General features: G+C 36.8%; 1 protein-coding gene and 1 long non-coding RNA gene across 2 annotated transcripts in view; one reads left to right on the top strand and one right to left on the bottom strand.

The window, feature by feature from the left end:
• LOC105505814 overlaps positions 1-26,045 on the top strand; it is a 496,421-nt gene that overhangs the window by 391,806 nt on the left and 78,570 nt on the right. The window lies entirely within an intron of this gene.
• On the bottom strand, positions 462-26,037 carry LOC105505783. The gene is made up of 4 exons (XR_001000803.1): positions 25,984-26,037; positions 22,213-22,304; positions 2,809-2,884; positions 462-655 (listed from the first exon to the last, which is right to left on the bottom strand). It is a non-coding gene; the product is annotated as an uncharacterized LOC105505783 (long non-coding RNA).

Raw genomic sequence — 26,045 nt, 5'->3', positions numbered from 1 at the left:
ACTGTTAAGTTATTGGACGGGGCTGAAGTTAACTGAAAGCTTGACTGGGGCTGGAGGATCTACTTACAAGGTGGCTCATTCACATGCCCAGAAAGTTACTGTTGGTTGTTGGCAAGAGGCCTTAGTAGTTCCTTGCCCCAAGAGCCTCTCTATAAGGCTGCTTTAATAACCCCACAATATGGCAGCTAGCTTAACCTAGAAAAGGCTCAAAGAACTAAAAAGGAAGTTTATCATCTTGCTCAGATATCACAATGCTTTTTATGACCTAGTCTTGAAAGTCAGACAGCATCACTTCTACCATATTTTGTACACTAGAAATGAGTCACTGAGTCCAGCCCATAAGCAAGAAGAGGGAGAATTAGGTTACACCTTTTGAAGAGAGGAGTAGCAAAGAATTTTAAAGCCACCACAACAGCAGTAGTTACTCTCTATGCAAACATATATGACCAATGCTCATACAATGTTTTGAAGCACAAGTTCATTTGGCGAAGGCAAGACATATTTTTCCATCCTGGTGCTCTCTTTCTCTACTTATCTCCTCTTATTTCCAGTCTTTCTGCAAAAACGTCATTCTTCTCTCTTTCTCTTATCAGCATCTCTGCCGAGATACAATATCTGAAAAGTAGTAGTCTTTATTATTTGCCATTTCAAGGACCTATGAGACAAACATACTTGAACCTTGTAAGAAAGTAAATGTTTAATGAAGTGAGGCAGGAGTTTTATTCCAGCTCTATTTATATTAAACTTTAAATCCACACATTTTGTAAAAAACTAGCCCAACAATTTGTTAGGAGAAAACTTACTTATTGTGAGCCGCCGTAACTGAGTTGTGGTTTCAGCTTAGTTGCTAACTAGCTGTCAAATATTGGATAAAAAGTTCAATCTCACACTTCAGTTTTTCTTAGGTCTACAGTGGGTTACCGGTAAGATTTTATTTAATGAAAAAATATATGGTTATGGTTAATTCTATTAATCATATATTAATATATAATATAATTATATAATATAATTATATCAATCATAATTATATTAATCAATTATGTGAATAATATATTATGTACATATTATATATATACTATTTCATCATCCAGATATTAATCCCAGTATCTAATAGTTATCTTTTCTGTTCCTCTCCCTCCTCTTTCTTCCCCCCCTCAACTAGACCCCGGTGTCTGTTGTTTCCTTTTTTGGGTTCATAAATTCTTATAATTTGGCTCCCACTTATAAGTGAGAACATGTAATATTTGGTTTTCTGTTCTTGAGTTAGTTTGCTAAGGCTAATAGCCTCCAGTTCCATCTATATTCCTGCAAAAGAGATGATCTAATTCTTTTTTTTATGGTTGCATAGCATTCCATGGTATACATGTGCCACATTTTCTTTATCCAATCTGTCTTTAATAGGCATTTAGTTTGATTCCATGTCTTTGCTATTGTGAATAGTGCTGTACTGAACATTCATGTGCACGTGTCTTTATGAGAGAATAATTTCTATTCCTCTGGGTATGATGTACTAATGGGACTGCTGGGTTGAATGATAGTTGTACTTTTAGCTCTTAGAGGAATCACTATACTGCTTTCCACATGGTTGAAGTAATTTACATTCCCACCAACAGGGTATAAGTGTTCCCATTTTTCTGCAAACTCACCAGCATCTGTTACTTTTTGACGTTTGAAAAATAGTCATTCTGACTGGCATAAGATGGTAACTCATTGTGGTTTTGATTTGCATTTCTCTAATGATCAGTGATACTGAGATTTTTTTCAATATGCTTGTTGAATGACTGCATGGGTGTCTACATAATATGTACATAATATAATGGCACAGAATTTTGTGGGGTATTTTTCCCCCTTCTGTTTGGTGCAGTTATACAGGGCAATAACAAAATACCCATGGCCCCCCATATCCTCCTTTTTAAAAATGTTTGGACCCAGCCCAGGCTATTCTACAGGCAAATGATTTATTAACTGTGTATCATTTGGTCAGGGTGGTGACCATTGAAAAAATATTGGCATGTACTGGAGACAGTCACAACTATTTTCTCTTGTGCTAAGTGTCATCATGTCCATTGAGTGGGCTTTTGGAGCTGGTGAGCCTGAATTCTGGAAGCTGTATACTGAGCAAATAAGCTTTCAAACTTAAAGTTCCAATTTTAGATATTAATATGAAGAAAATATGCTTCGTTTTTTCATGGATTTTACTTTTCTTGGGAAAAGTGTACTTTTTTAATGTTGAATATTTGTGAATATTTTTATACAGTCAAGGTCACCTACGCAGGAAACATTTGTCATAATACCGAGCACCTAAACATGCCTTTCACGTACCATCTAGCCTTGCTCCCCAAGAAGACTTTTCAAGGTGTTAATTTGCCAATTTGCTTAAAAATGTAAATTTGATTAAATTTACAATGAGCTATCTAGAGACACAGACATAATAGAAATGTCTTGTACTCATAAAAGAGTAACTGAATAAGAACACATATGGAAAATTTTACTAATATCAGGCCTGGTCTGGAGACAAAAGCTAAATCTGATTACAAACATATGTCTCAGATCACAGACAAACTTCTAAGCTCTGAGACAATTTAGTGATAACTTAAGTCACATCAGAACACACACATCCTAATCTACTTTTGCCAATGATGGCATAGTTCCTGGGTTTTCTCCCCCTTAAAGCAAAAATAAATAAATTAAAAAGCAAAAGCAAAACACGTAGCATATCTAGTATTCCACAATATTGACCCTAATTTAAATCCTGGGTTTAGATCATACCAGTAACAGACAGACAGCAAACATTCATTTAGTACTTACTCTTTAACAAGAGCCTGATTGGTGAATGTACATTTGCAACAAAGTAAGAAACAACGCTGCTCTCAAGAAGCTGAGTCTAGAATTAAGAGATTACAATAAAGATAAAAAAAAAGCAGCATAAAAGGCTTCAAAGATATCCTACCTCTGGAGATGATTAATAAAAACACAAAACAGAACAGGGTAAAAATAGTTGAAGTGTTTCTCTATCTGGAAAAGAAGACTGATCTGATTTATTATTTATTTACGAATTCTATAGTAGTGTCATTATTAATATCTAGTGTATCTTATTCTTGCCTTAGGCTATACCAACTATCTCCAGGTCTGCTGAACGAAAAGCAGAGGAGAGAATTGGTGGGGCAGTGTCTTTGCCCTTAAACAGCCTCCATTCTGCTCGTTTCTCCAAAGATGTACAGAGCTATTGAATCATCATTTTTGTTTGATTGTTTTCCTTTTTTTTAGAGACAGGGTTTTGCTCTGTTGCCCAAGCTAGAGTGCAGTGGTGTGATCATGGCCCACCGTAACCTCCAGTTGCTGGGCTCAAGTGATTCTCTTGCTTCAGCCTCCTGAGTAACTGGGACCATAGACAGCCCCACCATGCCTGGTTAATTATTATTATGATTATTTATATATATATATTTTTTAGAGATGGAGTTTTCATGTGTTACCCAGGATCATCTCCAGCTCCTGTCCTCAAGCAATCTTCCCACTATGGCCTCAAAAACAGCTGGGATTTCAGTCATCAGCCACCACACCAGGCCCTGAGTAGTCTTTTAGGCAGACCTGCAAACACAGTTCCCACCCCATCTTTTATTACTGTTTTTCATCTTTGAACTTCTCTCCATGGATTAATTCTTTGCATCTCTTGAAAGCCAAATATAACCACTATTCAAAGGAACTTTATTATCTGTAGAACCACCCAATCACCATCATACTCAAGCTTTATTTAAAAAAAAAAATTGTTAATTGAAATGTAGTATGTATATATAAAAGCACACAAACACAAATCATAAGTGTATAGTTCAATGGATTTCCACAAAGCAAACATATCTGTGTGACTACCATTGAGTCAAATAATAGAATATTACCAACACCCCTAACAGCCCCCACAGTGCTATCCCTTGGAAATCAATCTTCCTCTAATAATAGTCATAGATTAGTTCCACCTAATACTGAGGTTTATTTAAATGGCATCATGCAACATGTACTCTTTTGTACCTGGTTTGTTTCATACAATATCATGTTTGAATGATTCATCAATGTTGTTATATGTAGCAGTGGTTCATTATTATTATTATTATTATTATTATTATTATTATTGTTATTATTATTTTCCTGAGACGGAGTCTTGCTCTGTGGCCTAGGCTGATGTGCAGAGGCACAATCTGGGCTCACTGCAACCTCCGCCTCCCAGGTTCAAGCAATTCTCCTGCCTCAGCCTCCCAAGTAGCTGGGATTACAGGCATGCAACACAACTGGCTAATTTTTGCATTTTTAGCAGAGATGGGGTTTCATTATGTTGGCCAGGTTATTCTCGAACTCCTGAACTCATGATCCGCCCGCCTGGGCCTCCCAAAGTGCTGAGATTACAGGCGTGAGCCACCTGCCCAGCTGGTTTATTATTTCTCAGTGCAAAATTGTTTTCCATTATATGAATGTACCAAAATATATTTACCCATTCTGGGGTTGATGGAAAGTTTGCGGCTGTTAAAAATAACACAACCATAGGCAATGTAGCACATGTTTTTGGTGATTATCTGTTACATATAGTGTGTCTACTATACTCTTCTGTGTATTTCCTCTTACAGTCTAGATATTTTCTTTTGATCTATCTTCCAGATCGTTTATCTTGAGCTGCATCCCTCTATCATACTATGAATTTTAGTTATTGTACTGTTTCAATTCAAAATTCTCCATGTGATCATCCTCTTATAATTCTCCACTTGGTCATTTGTTTGAAGATACTAATCAAAACTGTTTTAAATTTGTTTCCTTATTACTGTAGTATTTGTGTCACATGTGGATATATTTCTGTTGCCTATTGTTTCTTCTGATGCTATTAATCTCTCTAAAAAAATTTTGCTTTCATTACCAGTCTTCTGAATGAGAAATTTTAGTAATAATTTAACCTAGCCTCTTGCAGGCCAAAAAGAGCTATATTACTCAAATCTGATCAGATCTTGAAATGACTTAGGCTAGTTTGCAGCTTCAGTAAGGTTCTGGATACCTCTAATTTTCTGCATATACATGGTACATCCCTCAAGGTATCCTAATTAGAGCTTGAGTGTTTGCTAGGGCCATTCTTCCTTGAACGCTCTGAAGTAGAAGTCTGGTCTCCCTAGAACTGTGGAAATGCTGAAAACTTCATATTACCCTTCAAGTATGTTTGGCTTTTTCAATACACTTGATGCTTGGCTCGTCTGCATCTTGTCCTGTGTAGTTAATCAGATGACTCAGTGGAAGAGCAGGTATTGATTGCCAATCTCACTTTAATTTTGTTTTAAATTTTCATGGGTACATAGTAGGTATATATATATATATTCTGTGGGTACCTAGTAGGTACGTAGTAGGTATATATATATGTATTTCATGGGTACATAGTAGGTACATAGTAGGTATATATGTTCGTGGGTACATAGTGGGCACATGAGGTATTTTGATAAAAATATACAATATGTAAAAATCACATGAAGGTAACTGGGGTATCTATTACCTCAAACATTTATCCTTTATTTGTGTTACAACCAAACTATATGCTTTTGGTTATTTTAAAGTGTACGGTAAATCATTATTGACTGTAGTCATCTTGTTGTCCTATCAAATACTAGGTCTTATTCATTCTATCTAATCATATTTTTGAACCCATTAATTATTCCTATCCTCACTACCCTTTCCAACCTCTGGTAACCATGATTTTACTCTTTCTTCATGAGTTCCATTGTTTTAATTTTTAGTTCCCACAAATAAGTGAGAACATAGGAAGTTTGTCTTGCTGTGCCTAGCTTGTTTCATTTAACATATCTTCCAGTTCCATCCATGTTGTTGTAAAGGACAGGATATTATATTTATGGCTGAATAGTACTCCATTGTGTATATGTACATTTTCTTTATCAATTTGTCTGTTGATGGACACTTAGGTTGCTTCCAAATATTGGCAGAGTAGTGCTGCAACAAACTATGGAAGTGCAGATATCTCTTCAATATACTGATTTTCTCTCTTTTGGGTATATATCTAGCAGTGGTATTGCTGAATTGTATGGCAGTTCTCTTTTTAGTGTTGTTGAGGAACTGCCAAACTGTTCTTTATAGTGGTTGTACTGATTTCATTTCCACCAACAATGTTCAAGGGTTCCCGTTTCTCCTCTTCCTTGCCAGCATTTGTTATTGCCTGTCTTTTGGACAAAATCCTTTTAACTGGGATGAGATGATATCTCATTGTAGTTGGGATTTGCATTTCTCTGATAATCAGTGATGTTGTGCACACTTTTATATCCTTGTTCGCCATTTGTATGCCTTCTTTTGAGAAATGTCTACTTAGATCTTTGCCATTTTTAATTGGATTAGATTTCTTTTTATTGAGTTGTTTGAGTTCCTTATATATTCTGGTTAGTAATCCCTTGTCAGATGGATAGCTTGAAAATATTTACTTCCATTCTGTGGGCTGTTTCTTAAATTTGTTGATTGTATCCTTTGCTGTGCAGGAGCTATTCATTTGATGTGAACCCATTTGTCCATTTTTGCTTTGGTTGCCTGTGCTTGTAGAGTATTACTCAAGAAATCTTTGCCCAGACCAGTGTCCTGGAGAGTTTTTCCAATTTTTTCTTAGTAGTTTCTTAGTTTAAGATCTTAGATTTAAGTGTTTAATCCATTTTGGTTTGATTGTTGTATATGGTAGGAGGTGGGGGTCTAGTTTCATTCTTCTGTATATGCATATCTAGTTTTCCCAGCACCACTTATTGAAGATATTGTCCTTTCCCCAGTGAATATTCTTGGCACCTTTGTTGAAAATCAGTTCACTGTAGATGTATGGATCTACTCCTGGGTTGTCTATTCCTGGTCTATATGTCTGTTTATATGCTGGTACCACACTGTTTTCCTTACATTATCTCTGTTGCATAATTTGGAGTCAGGTAATGTGATTCCTCAAGTTTTGTTCTTTTTGCTCAGCATAGCTTTGTCTATTCTGGGACTTTTGCAGTTCCATATAAATTTTAGGATTATATTTTCTATTTCTGTGAAGAATGTTATTGGTATTTTGATAGGCATTTATTGAATATAGAGATTGCTTTGAGTAATATATACATTTTTAATGATATTTATTCTACCAATCCATGAACATAGAATACTGTTTCATATTTTTGACCTCTTCAATTTCTTACATTAATGTTTTATAGTTTTCATTGTAGAGATCTTTCACTTTTTTATTTTATTCCTAGATATTTAATTTTAATTGTAGCTATTATAAATGAGATTACTTTTTTGATAAATTTTTCAGATAGTTTAGTGTTGTCATATAGAAATGGTACTGATTTTTTCATTTTGATATCGTATCCTGCAACTTTACTGAATTTGCTTATCAGTTCTAATAGTTTTCTGTCAGTCTGTAGGTTTTTCCAAATATAAAATCATATCATCTGCAAACAAGGATAATTTTACTTCTTTCCTTTTCCTTTCCAATTTAGATGCCCTTTATTTCTCTCTTTTGTCCTATTGGTCTAGCTGGTACTTCCAGTACTATGTTGAACAACAGTGATGAAAGTGGGCATCCTTGTCTCATCCCAGATCTTAGAGGAAAAGCTGTCAGTTTTTCTTTATTCAGTATGATACTAGCTGTGAGTCTGTCATATATGACTTCTATTATGTTGAGGTATGTTCCTTTTATATCCAGGTTTTTGAGAGTTTCTATTATGAAGGAATGTTAAAATTTAGCAAACTTTTTTTAGCATCAAGTGCAATTATTATGTGGTTGTTGTCCTTCATTCTGCTGATATATCACATTGATTGACTTCTGTATGTTGAACCGTTCTTGTATCCCTGGAAAAAAATCCAACTTGGTCATGATGAATGATTTTTTTAATGTATCGTTGAATTTGGTTGTTTGGTATTTTGTTGAGGACATTTGTGTCAATGTTCATCAGGGATATTGACCTGTTACTTTCTTTTTCCTTTGAGGTGTTTTCTGGTTTTATTATCAGTGTAATACTGATCTCATATAATGAGTTTGGAAGTATTCCCTCTCCTCTTTTCAGAATAGTTTGATTAAAATTGATATTGGTTCTTTTTCAAATCTTTGGTAAAATTCAGCAGTGAAGCCGTTGAGTCCTAGCCTGTTCTTTGCTGGGAGACTTTCTTATTATGGCTTTGATCACATTACTTGTCAGTCACTTATTCAGGTTTTGGATTTCTTCACAGTTCAATCTTAGTAGATTGTGTGTCTAGGAATTTATCTATTTAAGTTTTCCAATTTATTGGCATATGGTTGCTCAAAATGGCTTCTAATCATGGTTTGAATTTTTGTGGTATCAGTTGTAACGTCCCTTTTTCATCTCTAGCATTGTTTATTTAGATCCTTTTTGTTTTTTTCTTAGTCTAGTTAAAGCTTATCAACTTTCTTTATAATTTCAAAGAGATGACTTTTCATTTTGTTCATCTTTTGTATTGTTTTAGCCTTTCAATTTCATTTGTTTCTACTCTGATGTTTATTATTCCTGTTCTTGTAACTTGTGGTTGGTTTGATTTGTTCTTGATTTTCTACTTCTCTAAAATATACCATTAGGTTGCTTATTTGAAGTTTTAACACTTTTTATATAGGCACTTATGACTATAAACTTTCCTTTTAGTACTGCTTTTGCTGTGTCCCATAGGTTTTTATATGTTGTATTTCCATTTTTATTTGTTTCAAGAACTTACTACATTTTCTTCTTAATTTTTTCATTGACCCACTGGTCATTCAGGACCATATTGTTTAATTTCCATGGATTTGCATACTTTCCAAATGATTGCTAGCCTTATTCCATTGTAGTCAAATAAGATACTTGATATAATTTCTTTTTTTGAAATTTTTAAGACTTTTTTTGTCCTATTATATGGTCTATCCTTGAGAATGTTTCATATGCTGAGGAAAAGAATGTATATTCTGCAACCATTGAATGAAAATAATAAATATATATTAGGTCCATTTGTTCTTAGTGCAGATCAAGTTCAATTTTTCTTTGCTGATTTTCTTTCTAAATGACATTTCCATTCCTGAAAATGGATGTTGAAATCTCCAACAATTATTGTATTGGGATCTACCTCTCTTGATAACTCTGATAATATTTGCTTTATATATCTGGGTGTCCCAGTGTTGGGTGCATATATATTTACAGTTGTTATATCTCCTTGTTGAATTGACCCCTTTATCATTATATATAGTGACTTTCTCTGTCTCATAGTTTTTGTTTTTAAATCTATTTTGTCTAATATAAGCATAGTCACTCCTGCTCTTTTTTGGCTTCCAGTGGCATGAAATATCTTTTTCCATCCCTTTATTTTCAGTTTGTATGTATCTTTATAGGTGAAGTGTGTTTCTTGTAAGCATCAGATTATTGAGTCTTGTTTTTTTATCTATTTCTCTAGTCTGTGTCTTTTGATTTGAGAGTTTAGTCTGTTTACATTAAATGCTATTATTGATAAGTAAGGACTTACTCTTGCCATTTTTTCATTTTTTTGGCCTTCTCTTTCTTCCCTCTTTCCTTTTTGTCTTCCTTTTAGGAAGGTGATTTTCTCTAGTGGTACATTTTCATCTTTTATTTTTATTCTTGTGTATCCATTATGTTTTTTGATTTGAAGTTACCATGAAACTTTCAGGTAATATCTTATAACCCATGATTTTAAACTGATGACAACTTAACATTTATTGCATAAACAAACAAAAATCAAGCAAGTAAATTGAAAACTAATAAAAAACCCACACTTTAACTTCATCATTCTACTTTTAAACTTTTTGTTTTTTCCATTTATTTGTTATGCTATGGCTTAAGCTGTTGTAGTTATTATTTTTGCTAGGTTCATCTTTTACTCTTTCTATTCTGGGTATGAGTAGTTTATACACCACAATTATATAACAAATGTTTGTTATAATATTGTGTTTTTTCTATGTACTTACCATTGCAGTGAGTTTTGTACCTTCACATGATTTCCTGTTACTCACTAATGTCTTTTTCTTTCAAACTGAAGAGCTCCCTTTAGTATTTCTTGTAGGACAGGTGTGGTGTTGATTAAATCCCTCAGCTTTTGATTGTGTGGAAAACGATTTCTTTCTCCTTTATGTTTGAAGAACATTTTTACTGGATACATTATTCTAAGATGAAAGGTTTTTTGTTGTTGTTGTTGTTGTTGTTGTTCTGAACTTTAAATATGTCCTGACACTCTCTCCTGGCCTATAAGGTTTTCACTGGAAATTCTGCTGCCAGACTTATTGAAGCTCCATTGCATGTTGTTTATTTTCTCTTGCTCCTTGTAGGATCCTTTCTTTATATTTATCTTCAGGAGTTTGATTATTAAATGCCTTAGGTAGTCTTCTTTGGGTTAAATCTTCTTGGTGTTCTATAAACTTCTTGTACTTAGATATTGATGTCTTTCTCTAGGTTTGGAAAGTTCTTTGTTATGTTTTTGAATAGTCTTTCTACCTCAATTTCTCTCTCTCCCTCTCTCTCTGTCTACACTTTAAGGCCAATAACTCCTAGATTTGGCCCTTTGAGGCTGTTTTCTGGGTTTTCCAGGCATATTTCATTATTTTTCATTCTTTTCTCTTTTGTCTTTTTACTGTATATTTTCAAAAAGCCTGTATTCAGGTTCACTATTTATTTCTTTTGCTTGATCAATTCTGCTAAGAGACCCTAATGCATTTTACAGTATGTCAATTGCATTTTCTGCTTGATTATTTTAAATTACTTTAATCTATTTGTTAAGTTTATCTAATAGGATTCTGAATTCCTTCTCTGAATTATCTTAAATTTCTTTGAGTTTCCTCAAAACAGCTATTTTGAATTATTAGTCACATACATCTGTGTCTCTGGGTTTGGTCACTCACGCCTAGTTAGTTCATTTGGTGAAGTCATGTTTTCCTGGATGGTTTTAATGCTTGTCAATGTTATTGGTGTCAGAGCATTGAAGAATTATATATATTATTCTTACCTTCATAATTCAGCTTATTTGTACCTGTCCTTCTTGGGAAGCATTTCCAAGTATTCAGATGGTCTTGGGTGCTGTAATGTAAATCTTTCATCACTGCAGCCGTATTTAGGGGACACCCAAGCTCAATAACACAGTAGCTCTTGCAGACGTGTAGAGGTACTGGCTTGGAGGTCTTGCGTAAAACCTGGAAGAGTTCCCTGGAATATGAGGCAGAGACTCTTGTTCTGCTCCCTTACTTTCACCCAAACAAATGGAGTTTCTATTCCTTTCTGAGCTGTCTGGAGCTGAGATAGGGGTGACACAGGTACCCCTGAAGCCACCACCACCACTGGAACTATGCTGAGTCAGACCCAAAGCCAGCATAGCACTGAGTCCTGCCCAAGGCCTGTGGTGACTACTGCCTGGCTACTGCCTATGTTCACTCATAGCCCAAGGACCCTACAATAAGCAGATAGTGAATCCAGCCAGCTTTGTTTCCTTCTTTTCAGGATGATGAGTTTCCCTGGCACCAGGCCGGTCCAAAGATGTCATCCAGGACCAGGGTCTGGAGTCAAGCACCTTGGGTTTTAATTAGTCCATTTGCATACTGCTATAAAGAACTGCCCAAGCCTGGGCAATTTATAAAGGAAAGAGGTTTACTTGACTCACAGTTCAGCACAGCTGAAGATGAAGAGAAAGCTAGGACCTCCTTCTCAAGGTGGCAGGAAGGAAAAGTGCCAAGTAAAGCGGGAAGAGCCCTTTATAAAACCATCAGATCTTGTGAGAACTCACTACCGTGAGAAAGAATGGGGGAAACTCTTCCTATGACTCCATTTACCTCCACCTGGTCTTTCCTTTAACAAGTGGGGATTACAATTCAAGATGAGATTTTAGTGGGGACATAGCCTAAATGTATCAGGTATCTACCTGGTGCTTCATTCTACTGTGGCTAAGCTGCCACCCAAATCACAAGAAAAAGTTCTTACCACTCTTTCCTCCCCTTTTTACAAGCAGAGGAGTCTCTCCCTATGGCCACCACTACCACAGGCCCATGGAGATTACTGCTGGCTATCGCTGATATTCACTTAAGGCCCAAGGGCTCTTCAGTCAGCTTTTAGTGAAAGCTGCCAGATCTGTGTCTCTCCTTTCAGGAGAGTGGGTTCCCCTCTGGCCCAAGCCAAGTCTAGCAACACCATCAAGCAGCATGGCCAGGAATCAGAGACCCCAGTAAACGCTCGGTACTCTACCCCACTGTGGCCCAGCTGGTATACAAGCTGTGAGGCAAAGTCCTCTTTACTTTTTTTCTCCTTTTCCTAAGCAAAGGGAGTCTTTCCCTTTAGCTAACATAGCTTGGAATGTGCTGGGTCACACCTAAAGCAAGCATAGCTCTGAGTTTCACCCAAGGTCCACAGCAAGTACTGCCTGGCCACCATTGCTGATTATTTAGGGCCCAAGAACTCTTTAATCAGTAGGTGATGAATGCTGCTAGGACTTGGCCCTTTGCTTCAAGACAGTGGGTTCCTTTCTGGTCCAGCGTGTGTCTAGAAATATAGTATAACAATTAGGGCCTGAAATGGGTATTGAAGATGCAAGACAAAGTCCTCTTTACTCTTTCCTCTCCTCAGGCAGAAGGAATGGGGTTCTAGGACCTGAGAGTTCTTCTGCCTGGGGCTGGGGGAGGGATGGCTCAAGTCCTCCCTTGGCTTCCTACGCTGGTGTCTCACTAGCTCATTTTTATCTCAAGTCCACTGACTCTGAACACTGCACAGCACGTGGACTTGCCCAGGAATTGGAGTCCTTGTGGCCTAGACTGCCTTGTAAGTTTATTTAGAACTCTAGAGCCCTTTAGCCCATGGTGGAGGGACTTGCTAAAACTCATATTCAGACTGCTGAGATGGTTAATTTTCCTCGGGCTATGGTTGGTCTAAACGCTCCCTCCGTGGTGGCATCGACTGTGTTCTACCCAATGTTGCTTTCCGCTTTGACTGGGCAGCACTGAGTTTCTCTTTTTATTTATTTATTATTGTTCTGTCATAAAATAATCCAAAATCCCTGGAAGTAGAAGTTCCAGACTTGAATTTTTATTTATTCAATTTTTTTAAATAAATGCTTAAGTGGCATTAGGATAAAGCTGCTGCCAACATGTAAGACAGTAAATTTGGGGGGAAAAATGATCTTGATTATCAAATTTTAAGAAATTTGTGGAGAAAAGACCAGAAATTATTTACTTCCCCAGGACTGAAATAAATAAATAAATAAATAAAAAGAGACTAAACAGTACAAAAGCTAAACAAATGCTTAAAATAATGACCATTACATCACATCTAGATTATGTATTTTACAATACCCACTTTTCACAAGTTAAAGGTAAACATTTTCTTTGTAGATCAAACAATGTATGGAATTTTTCGCTATTATTTGAAATAACAGTCTTTACAGATTTTAATTTATGTGTGTTCTTTTAGAAATTTTTTCATATTTGTATGCGGTAACTCACACAAAACTCATAAATCCACAGGCATGTGCATGCACACTTATTCTAAAAAATTAGAAGTAAATCTGCCAGGCCAGGGGCTGTGGCTCAAGCCCATAAGCCCAGCACTATAATCCATATAATCCCTTGGCCTCAGAGGCTGAGGTTGGCAGATCACTTGAGGCCAGGAGTTCGAAACCAGCCTGGCCAACATGGCAAAACTCCGTCTCTATTAAAAATACAAAAAATAGCTGGGTGTGGTGTTGGGAGCCTGTAATCCCAGCTATTCTGGAGGCTGAGGCAGGAGAATCAGTTGAACCCAGGAGGCAGAGATTGCAGTGAACTAAGATTGCACCACTGCACTCCAGCCTGGACTGCAGAGTATGACTCAGTCTCAACAAAACAAAACAAAAAAAGAAGTAAACCTGCTAATTGACACCAATAGGTTTACAGTAGGTTTATATGGATACTACAAATAAATCAGGAAATGAATATGATGAGCATTTCTGATTATAGAGCCTCTGCTGGATGTGATGAATCCAAACCAGTCCAAGAAATGTTAGGGTAATTAAAATGAAAGCCACAGTGGGGGCGCCCAAGATGGCCGAATAGGAATAGCTCCAGCATCCAGCTCCCAGCATGAGCGACACAGAAGATGGGTGATTGCATTTTCAGCTGAGGTACCGGGTTCATCTCACTGGGGCGTGTCGGACCGTCAGTGCTGGTCAGCACTGACCAGTGAGAGCTGAAGCAGGGCGAGGCAGAGAAATGCAAATCAAAACCACAATGAGATACCATCTCACACCAGTTAGAATGGCAATCATTAAAAAGTCAGGAAACAACAGGTGCTGGAGAGGATGTGGAGAAATAGGAACACTTTTACACTGTTGGAGGGACTGTAAACTAGTCCAACCACTGTGGAAAACAGTATGGCGATTCCTCAAGGATCTAGAACTAGAAATACCATTTGACCCAGCCATCCCATTACTGGGTATATACCCAAAGGATTATAAATCATGCTGCTATAAAGACACATGCACACGTATGTTTATTGCAGCACTATTCACAATAGCAAAGACTTGGAATCAACCCAAATGTCCAACAGTGACAGACTGGATTAAGAAAATGTGGCACATATACACCATGGAATACTATGCAACCATAAAAATGGATGAGTTCGTGTCCTTTGTAGGGACATGGATGCAGCTGGAAACCATCATTCTCAGCAAACTATCACAAGAACAGAAAACCAAACACCGCATGTTCTCACTCATAGGTGGGAACTGAACAATGAGATCACTTGGACACAGGAAGGGGCACATCACACACTGGGGCCTATTGTGGGGAGGGGGTAGAGGGGAGGGATAGCATTAGGAGATATACCTAATGTAAATGATGAGTTAATGGGTGCAGCACACCGACATGGCACATGTATACATATGTAACAAACCTGCAGGTTGTGCACATGTACCCTAGAACTTAAAGTATAATAATAAAAATAATGAATAAATAAATAGAAAGCAAGCCACAGATGCATCTTTACCAGCCTAAAGCTTCTCTTTCTCTCAGGTATGATATGAAAGAAGGAAAAGTAGTTCCTTAGCTTTAAAATGTCTACATGCTTTTTAAAATTTACTACCAGTTCAGTTTGTTTTCCAAACAAAACACCAGCTTTAAAAGCTGTGTTTAAAAGATCTTAGGGTGTTAGGGGATGTTGTTCAGCTCATTCAAGCCTGTAACATCATTCTACCTAAAGTCCTATAATATAAATTATTGATTTCATCAAATCCATTGAGATAGAACTGCACTACTCAATATGGAGAACCTACAAAAATGTCTCTGTATCTACTGCGGAAATTCAAAATAAGATTTGTGAAATTTACTCTAGAGAGACAAGGGGTAAAGACATAGGAAACAAGAAAATGAATACTTGTAAACTTTTCAACTTTCCCTCAAAGTACATTTTCATTTTATATAATTTCAAGCTTACAGAAAATTTACAACAATAGTACAAAAACTCTTATCTAGACTTTACCTGGATTCAGTAATTATTTGCGTTTTTCCCATTTGCTTTATTATCTCTTCTTCCATTCCTTCCTCCCTTCTTTCTTCCATATTTTTGAGCTATTTAAGTGTTGTTGGAAATATTTTGCCTTTTTAACCCTAAATACTTCAGTGTGTCTTTTCTTAAAATAAGGATACCCTCTTACCACCGAAGTTATCAGCATCAGGAAATTTAATGTTGATATAATATTACCAAATCTGCAGTTTATATTCAAATTTGTCAATTGTCCTGGTAATATCCTTTTTACTTATTCCTCTCATGTCCAGAATCCAATCTAGACTCATATACTACATTTAGTTTTCATGTTATCTGAGTCTTTCATTGTGAAATAATTCTTCAGTCTTTCTTTATCTTTCTTGTTTGGACATCTGTGAAGAGTACAAGCCGGTTATTCTCAAGAATGTTCCTCAATTTTTTTTTTCTGATAGTAGATTTTTAAAATGTGTATTTTTACTTAGCTGCTTTCTGTATGCTCTGGCAGGTTATGTCTAGGAAATAGATCTGTCTTGCTTACTTGTGTTTCCCCATGATTAGTCCTGTGCCCTGGGTACACAATAAGTACTCATTGATTGATTTTTGAGTAGAAACAGACCAATATGTGGCATTCATTTGATGCATATTATTTAATTTTTAATCCTTGCTAAAACTTCAAATCTAATTATCCTTAAGCCCATTTCTCAGATAAAGAAACTTAGGGTCAGAGTCTATTAATCACCAAAGTTACATAAGATACTAATTTGCAGTAAGTACTAAGCTCCAAAGTTGTCCCTTCATCACAGATCTGTTCTATTCATACTATGTTCACTCTCTGAAATTTTTCCATCTTCCAGGCATTGCGCTTTCTGATTCTAGTGTCAACTTGAAAATCAATTATACTGCCAATTATTAAGATACAAATGTAACTGAATGGAATGACATAAACCTAAGGGCTAACATATTTTTATCTGCTAAATACATGAATATATGCATCTTCCTACATTCAGTAGCTTCTGAGGATATTTCACAGTCTCATATCGTTTGTCCTCAAATATAGTTTATAATAAGAATAGAAATTACTTTTGAACATATAACAAAGTATTATATTACTTCAAGATCTGTGAAACTGGGATGGGTGCAATGGCTCATGCCTATAATCCCAGCACTTTGGGAGGCCAAGGCAGGTGGATCACCTGTGGTCAGGAGTTGGAGACCAGCCTGGACAACATGGTGAAATCCTGTTTCTACTAAAAATACAAAAAAATTAGCTCAGCATTGTGGCAGGCACCTGTACTCAGGAGGCTGAGGCAGGAGAATTGCTTGAACCTGGGAGGCAGAGGTTGCAGTGAGCTGAGATTGCACCACTGCATGCCAGCCTGGGGGACAGAGTGAGACTCTGTCTCAGAAAAAAAAAAAAAAACCTGAGAAATTGGATATCTTTTTCATTTTCTTTTTTTTTTTTTTGCACAAAGGACCAACTGTGGAGCCAGTACTTACAAAGATTCTCTAAAGCAAGTACATGGAAGAGTCCAGGAATTCTTCTTTCTTTTTTTCTCCATTTGTATTTGTAAAAATATCTATATATTTTTTAAACATACGATGATGCCAATTTCAGTTTTTAGCGAATGAAGGAGACACAGAAGGAGAAATTTGTATCTCATGTCTGAAAGAGTTTAAACTTACCTTGATTTTTTTTATCCTGGCTAATGAAATTTTGTTCATTCTTTACTCAAGATTATAAAATGATTTGTGGGCCAATTGTATTAGATTGAATTAGAAGAGTTAAGTGGGAAATGATGACAACTAGCATTTATAGGTCATTGATTATATTCCAAGGCGTTGTACAGAATACTTTGCCTGCAATTAAATGAATATTTAATGTAATATTTAGTCGCTTTTGTACTAATGTCTTCATGACATTTTGTACCTATAATAATATCTAACATAAAATAACATTAATATTAGTAACCATTCTAAAATTGCTCTGAGTTAACTCTTGTATTTCTGCTCTGAATTTTTCTTTTTATTTTGATCAGTGTCCTTGTCAGGACCATTATTTTAATTTATGCTTTGTTGCTTTTAATTTATATCTCTAGAATTTTGGGCATGCACACATTTTTAATCACTAGAGAGAAGAAAAACAAAGTTATTATTAGGTTATCACAATTACTTTTGCACCAGCCTAATATAAAGAGATTTCTAATATAAGGAGATCTCTTGCATATTCATTGTATTATACCTTAGAGGCATATGAATGGAGAAACTGTAAAACACCAGCAGCAGAAAAGTATAAAATAAATTGCTTTTACAAGTGGAATTCGGTGTTTTGATTGGTATCATTTTTCAGAGTATAGATTGAGATCAGAAAGTTTTATATATGGATTACTATATTCAGAATCTTAGGCAATATGGATATTAATTTGGATAATGATAGAAGCAGTAAATAAAGTAAGATGGGAACTCTTTCCCCTCCCTATCCTTAACTACATTTCTGCAAACTACTGTGGTTCTATGTATAGTTGATCACAAGCTGAAAAACTAAACTAAGCACTGTTCACCCTTCTCCTGGCCACTGCTTTAATCATACCTCTGAACACACCCTCACACAGACCCAATACTACCATAAGAATGAAAGATGACAGTGACCTACACAGATGATAAACTTCTCCCACATGACTACTGCCACAGAGTTATAAGTGGAACATCCAGTTTGCTTCAGCTTTAATAACCAGAAAAGAAAATGAGCATTTTAAGTGTTACAGGAAAATTGTATTAAATTTCTTGGGAAAGGGCCATTGAGTCCAGGTTGGGGTTTTTGAACCAGGATAAAACTATTGAGTAAAAGATACTGCTCCAAGCAAGACAACTGTTTAACAAATATTTGCCCAAAGAATAATTTATAAAACACTAGTTGTCAAAGATAATCTTGGAGAAAGTGGTTGGTGTTTAAATATTTGGAAAATGTGTTATTACATGGTCGCCCTCACATATTAGAGTATTGGTGACTCCAAGATGTCTTGCAATATGAAAATCAATTTTAACTTTGTTTAATGAAACATTTCCCCAGTATATATTAATGTTTCCTCATCAGGAAACAACTTTAAAACCACAGAAAATATGAGAATGTATGTTAGGCAAGAAAATGATAAGACAGAAAAAGGAAATCATCCGGTTCCAAAAAAATACCTTTCCACAGAGAGTTGGACACCTCCCCAGTTAATAGCACTGGTAAGAAGCCAGCATAAATATTGAACACATTTCCTTTCTGGGAGCTGAACTGCTGCATTCCATCTGAAAGAAATCAGTACTTCCATATTCTACGTTCTTAAAAAAGAAGTAAGGAACCTAATTCTCTCTACAAAGCTTCTAAAATCCAGACCAAACCTTTTTGTGAACATCATGTGCTATTTCTAAGCTGCCTGCTTGACACCTCTGCTATGATGCCTTGCAGGCACCTCAAGGTTAACATTTCCAAAATTAAACTTCAGTGAACTTTTCTCCATAAGTATGCTCTCTGCAGGGATGTCTTCGCAGGGGGTGGTTCCACCATCCCCTGCTGTTTCTGTTGATAACCTAGAATTTACCTTCTACCCATCTTTTTCCACACATACCATTTCCCCCTCACCTATTTATCTTACCTCCGAAATCCCCATTTCTCTACTTATCTTTACATCCAGCACCAGGATTCTAGCCAAATACATAATCATCTCTTCCCAGCAATATTCTCCTAAACGTTTTCTGTCTGGCTTTATGTTGCCTTCCTCTTATTGCCCATAATATGTTTTCCACAATTTAATGAGATGGACCTTTGAAAGACGCTCATATAACCAGATCATACCCTTGCTGCTTCTGTTGCTCTTAGGATTAAGGCTCACTTCCTTAACCTGGCCCACAGGACCCTGTGTGATGTCCTGAAAACCCATGTCACTTCTTTTTGTGGGGATTTTTCTCCTTAATTCTTTTCCTTTTAGTCGTAACAGTCTTCTCTCAATTTCTCATAAGTTCTATGGTCATTTTTATCTCGATTTCTGCAAATGTTCCTTCTTTCAGAGGTGCTCCCCATCCCATCCAGTGCTGTCTCCCACTAAATGATGGATTTGTATGTATTCTTCAGAACTAATGTCTCAAGAAAAGCCTTTCCTAAATCCGTGGATCATGTTAGAATCCTATATGGATGTAATCTATTCACTTACAAAATACTTGGTAATCAGTTTTTCAACAATTGAAATGTAACAATTAATGAAATAATGCATGTAGCTCTACATTAGACATTTTAGAAATTGATGACAAGAAAGAAAATTCCTGTAAGTTTCTGTTCTTTCATTCATTTATTTAATATCCAAATGCCAAGACCTTTTTTATATTCTAGGCATTCATTTAAAAAATATTTTCTTTTATTTTTTTAGTTGACATATTATAATTGCACATACTTAAGGGATACAGAGTGATATTTTGAATATGTGTACAGTGTATAATACTCAAATCAGGATAATTAGCACATGTGTGTCCTCATTTATTATTTCTTTGTATTATGAACATCAAAAATCTTCTCTTGTAGCTGTTTCAAAACACAAATAAATTATAGTTAACCATATTCAACCTATGGCACTACAGATTACCAGAACTCATTCCTCCCATCTAGCTGTAATTTTGTATATTTGAAACAACCTCTTCCTATTCTCCTCTTCTCCATATCCTCTAATACTCACGATTCTCTGCTTCCAAGAGCTCAATATTTTTTAGCTCCCACATGTGAGTGAGAATACACAGTATTTATTTCTGTGCCTGACTTATTTCACTTAATATGATATCCTTCAGGCTGCTGTGAATGATAGGATTTCATTCTTTTTATGGCTGGATAGTATTCCATTGTGTGTATACACCATATTTTCTTTATCCATTTACCTCTCGATTAATATTTAGGTAATTCCATATCTTAGCGATTGTGAATAGTGCTGCAATAAACAAAAGAGTGTAGGTGTCCTTTTTATATACTGATTTCCTTTCCTTTGAATAAATAACCAGTGCTGGGATTGCTGGATCATATGGTAGTTTTATTTTCAGTTTTTTGAGAAAACTCCACACTGTTTTCCCTAATGGCCGTCCTAATTATATTTCCGCCAACAGTGTACAAGGGATCCATTTTTATGGCATCCTCACCAGCATTTACTATTTTCGTCTTCTTGGTAATAGCCATTCTAAGTGGGGTGAGATGATATTTCATTATAGTTTTGATTTGTATTTCCCTGACGATTAGTGATATTGAGCATTTTTTTTTCATATATTTGTTGGCCATTTATTTGTATGTCTTCGTTTGAGAAATGTTTATTTAGATCCTCTGCCCGCTTTTTAACCGGATTATTTGTTCTGTGAGTGTTTGTGTTAAGCAGGGTGTGTGTGTGTGTGTGTGTGTGTGTGTATTGCTGTTTAGCTGTTGAGTTTCTTGTATATTCTGGATATTAGTCTCTTGTTGGATGTATAGTGTGCAAATATTTTCTCCCATCCTACAGATTTTTTTTTCATCACTTCTTGATTGTATTCTTGGCCATACAGAAGGTTTCGGGTTTAACATAGTCCATTTGTGTTTTTTTGTTTGTTTGTTTTTGTTTTTGTTTTTTGTAGCCTGTGCTTTTGAAGTCTTAGCAATCAAATATTTGGCTACCTCAATGTTCTGAAACATTTCCCCTATGTTTTCTTGCAGCATGTTTATAGTTTTGAGTCTTATGTTTCAGTATTTAATCCATTTTGAGTTGAGTTTTGTTGCCAGACACTCTTCTAGCGGTCAGTGAGCCAGAACTGAGTTAGACAAAGAAAGCTTCTGCCTTTTGCAGATTTTTCTCTTTCTGTGTCAGATTCTCTCTTTTGCCTTGGAGTGAAGGGAGCAGTTAAATAAATTGCCCTCCAAGATGCTTCTTGTCTCAGGTATTCCAGACAGCCTCACAGGCCCAAGGTTCTTTTTCTACGTACCCACCCATGGGGCTAGATGTTCCATGGGGGACACCACCCCATCTTCCATGGTGACAGGAGACCATGGTGACAAGGCTCCTTGCACTGTGTCTGAACAACTTCTGAGTACATCTGAGTACAACTCCTGTGACTGGAGTTAGGGCAAGTACCTTACATGGTTCTTTCCAGCACTCTGAAAATATCAGTTTGAAATGAATGTGTTGATTGCCTTCAATCTCAGCTGAAGGGGAGAGATAGAGATTAGATTTCTGACTGGTTCCTCACAAACACTGTGGTATTTTACAACTTTGTAAATTATTTTCTCCTACCGTTTTGGCCGGACAGATGCAAAAAATATCTTGAAGGAGCAATTGCATTTCATTAGCTGCATTCGGCATCTTCATTTGTTTTTATCTGGCAATGCATTTTGCCTTATTATTTGAAGTGTGTTTTTCTTATCTGTTGTAGGCACTACACTTTATTCCTATTTGCTGATTTAAATAGATATCTCACCAAGGAAAAGCACAAGATTCTCACATTGCTGTGCACTACATTTCTGGCCTGGAATCATATGCTATTTGTGATACTTTAAGTGCAATGACATTTATGTAACTGTATTATTGGTTGCAAAACAACTTTAAAAGTAACTTTATTAACTACATTAAATAGAAACAACAAATACTAGAAACCTGTATTTTATGCTACAACCCCAGTAGGTGTTATCTTGTAATACTGCATTATGAAATCTCAGGGCTTTAAAGAAAGAACATTAGGGTTTATATTTTCTCACCTGGCATAAAATGTAATACAATGTTTCATTTATCTTCAATGGTTTCTTTTCCTTGAGTTATTTGTAATGAAAAAATATACTTGTACATTGCTCTGTGAAGAGAGAAAAAAATAATATCAGGAACATCCACGGTTTATATTTAGAAAATTCTCTGATTGCTATCCCCAAGCCATCACTCTACAGCTTAATATTTATTTGAATTTTTATTTCAATAGTGAAGCTTTCTGCAGTAATTTAGAAAAATAGGTTATGCAGTTATAATAGAATTTGGCAACAGAATTTAGTTCTACCCTGGAGTTATATTACAGGTAAAAATGTTCATTTTCGTTGACTTGGAACAAAGTTTTTATTTTTTATTAGATATATAGCTTCTTGTCAGTTACAAATAAGAGTGTTGATATCAACAAAATAAGAGCTCCTATTCATTAATCCCATAACATGTGCCCAGCAAGGTGGCATTACATAAATATGTCTCATTTAGTTCTAATAGTGATCTTTTGGAGAAATATTGTTATTTCCATTTTTAAAGATGAATGACTGAGAATTGGAGGTATGAAACTTATACAAATTCCTGTGACTAGAAAGCAATAAAGTATAAGCTCTGGCCTGCCTGACAGCAAAGCTGATATTCCTGACCTCTACTGTCAATCTCCAGTGTCCCTAACTCCAAAATATAGGTCTTCTTAATGTGATCATCTCGCAAAATGATTTTGCCCATTATTTGTGCAAGCTGATATTCTTGGGTAGAAACAATAGAATATGATCTACAAGGCTTAGTTACATTAAATTTGAAAACAAATAAGGAGACAAAAAATTTCAGGAAGGATAGAGATTAGCCAGCATGTGCCCATTGCAGTGAATTATAACAGTTTTATTAAAATGGGAATCTCTCTTTGCACGCGTGGAGCAACACTCAGGCACACTGGCGGTGATCTTGAGAAACAGGGTGCTGATTTGAATAGAATTGTTCCATCAAGTACTGTCCTTTGCCTGAATGCCAAAATTAGTGGTACATTAGTATATTGATGAAACTAGCAAATCTACTCCTGAGACATTTTATTTACTAGTAGATGAATGGTGGTGATGGTTGGAGAGAGAACCTATGGGCTAGATAATAGAGAATTGAAGGGGAAAATGTCAAAGCAAAATGTTGGGTAGGCAAACTAAATGCATTATCAGCTTCCAAGCCATGAGGGAAAATCCCCATAGGAGGAAATGGGATGGAAATAAAGAGGAGATGGGGGCAGGTGGTTATGCTTGGAGGCAGAGAGCTGGAGACAAAGCCTGCAGTGATTCCCCAACATAAGCAGAACACCAGTTTGAGCAATACCTTATGCATATCCTCTGGAGTTTGGGTAGGCTTTGCCATGTGAGTTTCTGAAGGTGGAAAAGTATGTAATTTTTCTTTTAAGACTGCTCAATAGGAATGCAGCATAGAACTTCCCCCCTAGAACAATGTCTTTTTCTTGCAGACATGGATGGCAGCTCTTATAATCTCCAAGGATGCCATTGTTCATAAAGTAGGAAGACTCATGAAGATTAGTAGTGAGACAGGACCCAAAGCCTCAGAACCAGGAAGAAATAAACTTGTCACAGAGTCATTACCAGAACGAAGTTATGAAATAGAAGTGGAATTTTATGGAAAGACTATAGTTGTGAACTACAATTATTGTATTAGGTCACTTGCATGGTAAGAACAATCTTGATGCAAAATGGAATTAGAGCACCAAGACTGAAAATACTCAATATTCAGATGTATTAGTTTGTTTTCACTTGCTGGCAAAGAAATACCCAGGACTGGGCAATTTACAAAAGAAAGAGGTTTAATTGGACTTACAATTCCACATGGCTAGGGAGTTCTCAGAATCATGTCTGGAGGCAAAAGGCTCTTGTTACATGGTGGCAGCAAGAGAAAATGAGGACGAAGCAAAAGTGGAAACTCCTGATAAACCCATTAGATTTCATGAGACTTACTCACTATCATGAGAATAGCATGGGAAAGACCTGCCCCTGTGATTCAATGACCTCCCCCTGGGTCCCTCTCACAACATGTGGGAATTCTGGGAGATACAATTCAAGTTGAGATTTGGGTGGGGACACAGCCAAACCATATCATTCCACCCCCAGCTGCTCCAAATCTCATGTTCTTACGTTTCAAAACTAATCATTCCTTCCCAACAGTCCCCCAAAGTCTTAACTCATTTCAGCATTAAAGTCCACAGTCCAAAGTCTCATCTGAGACAAGGTCAGTCCCTTCTGCCTATGAGCCCGTAAAATCAAAAGCAAACTAGTGACTTCCTAGATACAATGGGAGTATAGGTATTGGGTAAATACCGCCATTCCAAATGGGAGAAATTGGTTTAAAAAAAAGGGGGGGGGGTGGGGCTACAGGCCTCATGTAAGTCTGAAATCCAGCAGGGCAGTCAAATCTTAAAGCTCCAACATGCTCTCCTTTGACTCCAGGTCTCGTATCCAGGTCACACTGATGTAAGAGCTAGGTTCCCATAGTCTTGGACAGCTCTGCCCCTGTAGCTTTGCAGGGTACAGCCTCCCTCCAGGCTGCCTTCATGAGCTGGTGTTGAGTGTCTGCGACTTTTCCAGGTGAACAATGCAAGCTATTGGATCTACCATTCTGGGGTCTGGAGGATGCTTGCCCTCTTCTCACAGGCCTACTAGGCGGTGCCTCAGTAGGGACTCTGTGTGGGGGCTCCAACCTCACATTTCCCTTCCACACATGGAGCAGAGGTTCTCCATGAGCATCCCAGCCCTGCAGCAAACTTCTGCCTGGGCATCCAGGCATTTCCATACATCTTCTGAAATCTAGGCAGAGGTTCCCAAGCCCCAACTCTTGACTTCCATGCATTCACAGACTCAACACCATGTGGAAGCTACCAGGACTTGGGACTTGCACCCTGTAAAGCCATGGCCTGAGCTCTACCTTGGCTCCTTTCAGCCGTGGCTGGAGCAGCTAGGACACAGGACATCAAGTCCCCAGGCTGCACACAGCACAGGGACCCTGGGTCTGTCCCACGAAATCATTTTCTCCTATGCCTGTGGGACTGTGATGGAAGGGTCTGCCATGAAGACCTCTGGCATGCCCTGGAGACATTTTCCCCATTTTCTTAGGGATTAACATTCAGCTTCTCAGTTATTTATGCAAATTTCTGCAGCTGGCTTGAATTTCGCCTCAGAAAATGGGTTTTTCTTTTTCTATCACATTGTCAGGCTGCAAATTTTTCAAACTTTTATGCTCTGCTTCCTTTATAAAACTGAATGCCTTTAATAGCACCCAAGTCACCTCTTGAATGCTTTGCTGTTTAGGAATTTCTTCCACCAGATACCCTAAATCACCTCTCTCAAGTTCAAAGTTCCACAAATCTGTAGGGCAGGGGCAGAATGCTACCAACCTCTTTGCTAAAATGAAATAAGAGTCACCTTTGCTCCAGTTCTCAACAAGTTCCTCATCTCCATCTGAGTCTATCTCAGCCTGGACCTTATTTTTCATATTGCTATCAGGCTTTTAGTCAAAGCCATTCAATAAGTCTCTAGAAAGTTCCAAACTTTCCCACATTTCCTTCTTCTGAGCCCTCCAATCTATTCCAACCTCTGTCTGTTACCCAGTTCCAAAGTGATTTCCACATTTTTGGGTATCCTTTCAGCAATGCTCCACTCCCACTACCAATTTACTATATTAGTTTGTTTTTATGCTGCTGATAAAGACATACCTAAGACTGGGCAATTTGCAAAAGTAAGAGGTTTAATTGGACTTACAGTTCCACATGGCTGGGTAGTTCTCAGAATCATGACTGGAGGCAAAAGGCTCTTCTTACATG

Source organism: Colobus angolensis, unplaced genomic scaffold (genome assembly GCF_000951035.1).
Source record: "Colobus angolensis palliatus isolate OR3802 unplaced genomic scaffold, Cang.pa_1.0 Scaffold129, whole genome shotgun sequence".
Classification (NCBI taxonomy): domain Eukaryota; kingdom Metazoa; phylum Chordata; class Mammalia; order Primates; family Cercopithecidae; genus Colobus; species Colobus angolensis.
The sequence above is the reverse complement of the archived record's forward strand: the minus strand, read 5'-3'. Positions and strand labels throughout refer to the sequence as shown.